This window comes from Penaeus chinensis, chromosome 9 (genome assembly GCF_019202785.1).
Source record: "Penaeus chinensis breed Huanghai No. 1 chromosome 9, ASM1920278v2, whole genome shotgun sequence".
Classification (NCBI taxonomy): Eukaryota; Metazoa; Arthropoda; class Malacostraca; order Decapoda; family Penaeidae; genus Penaeus; species Penaeus chinensis.
Window position 1 is genome coordinate 29,017,964 of NC_061827.1, and position 5,000 is coordinate 29,022,963.

General features: G+C 44.9%; 1 protein-coding gene across 2 annotated transcripts in view; it reads right to left on the reverse strand.

Moving 5' to 3' along the window:
• The window catches only part of LOC125028842 (serine protease Hayan-like), a 21,819-nt gene that overhangs the window by 7,074 nt on the left and 9,745 nt on the right, over window positions 1–5,000 (reverse strand). The gene's annotated exons all lie outside the window — the stretch shown is intronic.

Below are 5,000 nucleotides of genomic sequence, written 5' to 3' on the forward strand. Positions count from 1 at the left end.
AGAGACTCCCGAGACACCCCCGTGTGGAGGACGAGGTGGTGGAGCTGGACCCTGTCTCTCTCCCTTCGTCTTACGTACGTGCCCTTTTATGCGGCGGTGTCCTTGGAGGGCGGATGTTTATTCCTGTGCGAAAAGAGAATGCCGGGCGACTTCTGCGTCTTAGACAGAGGTGTGAAGTGTACCATCGTGTGAAGTGAACGCTCGGCTACGTGCAAGGCTCGTCTCTCATCCTCGAGCCGTCTGCAATGCTTGAAACACTGGGATACAGGTTCTGTTCGGTATCTACAGATGGTTGCTGGTAATCCGATGGTCGCTAGGGTCGTCGCGTGCCAGGGTAGCAGGCGTGTCGGAGGTTTCGCACTGAGGTGCAACATTAAAGTAGCGAGGAGAGTCAATTGTCTTCAGAGGCTGTAATATAAGTGTACCAGGCCAGTAAAAGGGCTAAGGAGGAGTATAATAATACGTTCGTCAATCACCTTACGAAGTAGCAAGAAAAATGAGTGTATAATAAGAACAATTTGTCACAAGAAGGGTAACGTGTCAAGTGAGGTGTTAATTACTTTGGATTTGTTAGGATTAGCGAGTTCAGTAGAGTACCATCATACTGAAGATAGAAAAAATAATTGGATAAGAATTCCATACCTTTGGGCTAAATAGGCAAGTATATTTGCATCAAACATATTGTTAGCTGGGCCTGAACTTAATTCTAACAGTGCGCTCCTCGGCCGCGTCTCGGCTCTTCAACCGTATGACCGTAAGTGTGCGGCGGACGCAGGATTCCTCCGTTTACGGCCATGAGCCGAGCATAAAATAAATTTGCGGTGATAATCTAACAGTGCGCGTCTCGGGAGCGTCTCGGCGCTTCAATCATATGAACGTAAGTAACTTCTCGGTGTGGCGGGCGCATGATTCCTTCGTTTACGGCCATAAGCCGGGCTTAAAATAATTTGCGGTGATAATTCAACAGTACTCGTCTCGGGCGCTTCAGTCGTATGATCGTAAGTAATTTCTCGGTGCGGCGGGCGGAGGATTCCTTCGTTTACGATCATGAGCCGGGCATAAAACTAACTTGCGGAGATAATAAGTATGTAAGCCTATATGAAGTATGGTGTCTGTAGTGCGTTACCAGCGTTACAATAATTTGCAACAGAAGAGACTACCATCAGTCAGATACAGGTTACATATTCACCAATTCCTTATGTAGTGTGACGTATTCTCAAATACAAGAATGCACCCGGATTCACGTATGTGAACGGGTGATGGCCATGGTGCCAATTGGTAGTCGCTTCCTTTCTTTTAATGAGCTTACTAACGCCCAGCGGTACGCCCTTGCATCTTTTATTAAACGCCCCACCTCCAGGAGAACGTGCCTTGAGTCTTGGGTCAGAGAGAGCTCGCGGTCCACACCCAACCCCTTTCACGACTGAGATAGGTGGCAACCCCTTCGCCGAGTAGGCAGTGAAGTCGCCACCGGCAGGCAGTTGGCGGGTAACCTTGATCGTGAAAGGGTGTGAGTGTGGGCTGAGGGAGATTATTGTGTTTTTATGATTTTGGGTGTCTTAATTATATTGAACTCGGCCGTGATTCTATAACAGAAAATAAAGCAGTCGAAGACGGATACTGGTCTCTCTTTACTCCTGCAAAACTTGAAGGTTAATTTTGCCCCGCTTTCCCCTTATGCCCATCCATATACATGCCCTATAATTTGCGACTGAGGAATATTTGTCAGCTCCTGTAGCAAGGGTGAGTGGCAGAGCAGCTACCCACAAACCACTACACTTAAACTAAAGAAACATAAGTCTAGCATAGATGAGGTTAAGATATCAAACTTCCAGAGGACGTCATGAAAGCGATTTCGGTTCCGTTATAAGTCGTAGGGATGGCACTTAGTGAAATTCATAATCCTAGAGGGAATTCCGTGTAGAGTGGGCAGGTAGGTGGGTTTGGGCCTAAGGCAGGTAATCGACATGTATCTTAAACTATGTGTGAAAAAGCGAACGATTAGCATGGGAAGTATAAGAAAATATAGGTGTTGTGAAAGACAGAACGATAAACACACATTCACAGAGGAAGTATTAACGAAGCACTTACTAGTAGGGTACAGTGCGCAGGAGAAAACAATAATAATCGCAGCAGTAAATATGAATAACATAACAGGAGGGGGGGGGGAACTGAACATATGAGTACATAGTTATTTGAGAGAGAATAGTTATTTGAGAGAAAATAAAATATAATGAACTGGAATATGAGGACAACAATAATAAACATTAGATAAAACACCAATAGCAGAAAAATATCTTAGCAATTAAAAAAAATGTTAGGAGTAATGAGGTATGAGGTGAGGGTGTGTCACTTAGGTCTGATCTCAGTGTGTGACTTCGTTTGTGTGGAAAAAAAAAAACATGGTTGACAGCGAGAAGTTATGTAGTATAGAGTTAGAAGTGTGTGTTCGTTGAGTGGCGTGTACTTGAATTTGAAAGAAGGCAGCTTATAAGGTGTGGGGTGGGAATAGGGACGGCAATAGTTAATATGGCACTGGTAGGTACACTTACTTTTAATGATAACGAGGAAGTATTGGTGGTGGTAGGTAGAACTGCGAATTCATGGCTGTCCTGAAGAGGGTTTGCGAAGACTTGGCGAGGTAAGTGAGCCGGATTGGCAAGTGCGGCGGCATAGAGTGAGGCAACATATCGTCAGCGACTTTGTCAGAAGAGTATCATAGACGTGAGTGGTCAGCACGAAGAAGTAGGGTAGACATGGTGTGGGTCAGAAGATGACTTGTTAGCGATGGCTAGCGTTAAGGGAGGCGAGGAGGCAATTCGACAGGAGTTGCTTTTCGGTAGATAGCGTGGATCGGCAACAGGCATCGGCGAGGACTGCGGTGGTAAGTGAATTACCGTCGGCGTTGTGAGGCTCTTGATCACCGCTGCCATCAGATGTAAGCTTAAGAGAAATGGTCTTGGGCGGTCAATGAAAGGGGTCTTAGCTTGCTGGATTATTGTTGAAGATAGATATGAGACCCCCCAAGAGACCCCCGTGTCCCCGGGTGGAGGACGAGGGTGGAGCTGGACCGTGTGTGGCTTGGCCTGTCTGCCGTGTCTCCCTTAGTTTTCCGCATGTGTCCTTTTATACAGCGGTTCCCTTTGAGGGCGGATGTTTATTCCTGTGCAAAAAGAGAAAGTTGGGGCTACATCTGCGTCCTGCCCAAGGAGAAGGGTAGCTGCTTGGATGGAGGTATGAAGTGTACCATCCGGTCTTGTTACGTATTGTTGACAGTGATGAAGGCTTTGCCACTTCACCTACCCAAGACGACCCAACCGCCAAATAAATGGTGTTTCTTGGGAGAGGGCTTGGCAGGTGAGGTGGGCTGTGGGTCCCATCAGGAGGGCGTCCACCAGGCACGGACTGGGTGCAGGGATTAACGCGACTGGTGGACAATGGGACCAGCAACCCCTCTTTATATAGGCCATCTTCAATGGAGATGGCAGAGGTGGGGTCCACCCTGAGTGCCTGAGCCTTAACCTCAGACAGATGGGGGCTTAGAACATCTGCTCTTTGTGGCAGGACGATTGCTTGCTACTACTTTTGAGGGAAATGAAGCAGCTGAGTTGAGGGGCTGCCCTCTCAGAAATGAGAAACCCTGATAGCGACATGGTCAATATGGGAGGCTACGCCTATTATTGGTCAGGCTGCAGCAGACTTCAGTCCTCGGTAATAAGAGGCTACTCCTGTCAATGTGTGTATAAATGCACTGTGTACCCTCTTCTCAATGTTTGAACTCATGAAAGAGGTGTTCTACATCAAACTCGCATCTGTGGCAGATAGCTGTCCTTGATAAGAAATCATATTGTTTTGGGTGACTGAAGTACGGTATTTGGCTGTGATCGAGTTGGTTATGAGATGTCTCTCAGTACTGGCTCAGAAATGATTCCAGTTGCTAACGATCGAATTATTAAAATGCTGGTGCGGGCCCCGTAATTCAGCCACCAGGGAAGTGTGCAGAGAGCCCCGTACTTACAAACCGTATTAATAAATTGCGTGGGCTTCTGCGTGGACTGTTGATACGCATGATGCATCCCGGGCCCCGCAGTTGGTACGCCAAATGCTAGCTTAATTTATAGCCAAATTTATAGTCAGTTTTTCGAGAAAGATAGTGTCAAAGCCGACTATTGGAATGTCAACTGTCATTTACAATTGCTCTCAAACATTTGATCGTACGTAAAAGTTCAGGGTTACCAACATGAGCAAATATCATAATTCATTATCAATAAATCAGCCCGGATTGCATATTTCTTATTTGCAGACTCGTGACAACTCTTCTGCCTCGGTGTTTTAAATCATTTAACCTTAATCTAACTGAATGATTCTGATTTTATTCTTCGTAAAGGCTGGATAGATGTCGAAATTTAACTTAAAATCTCCCCGAAACACAAACACACACGCACACGCACACGCACACACATACACATACACATACACATACACATACACATACACATACACACACACACAAACACACACACACACACACACACACACACACACGTATATATATATATATATATATATATATATATATATATGTATATTTATGTATATATTGTATAAACCTAAATGTTTGTTTAAATGCATAGGCATACATATATGAAGGCATTGGGTTTATTAAATGTTTTGTTGATTTAAACTTTCATCTATACCACAGGCATTGATATATTTACATAAATGAGCTCTACCTAACGACTGTTCTGCATTAACGTGGATATATCGAAATTTATGTAATAGTTGAAAATTTAAATTGACAAAACATGTAATAAATGCAATTCGGACCTTTGGTCCGAGAATGCGTTTGGACGCACATACAGTCTGGTACCATTCCGTCAGACCTGTTAAGGTGCATGGCCATTCCTCTTTAGAAGGGGAAAGAGGATTGTTGGAACAGTAGCAGTTATCAAGGCATTACACTGTTCAGCTTGCCAGGCAAGGTTCTCACTTTTATCTTT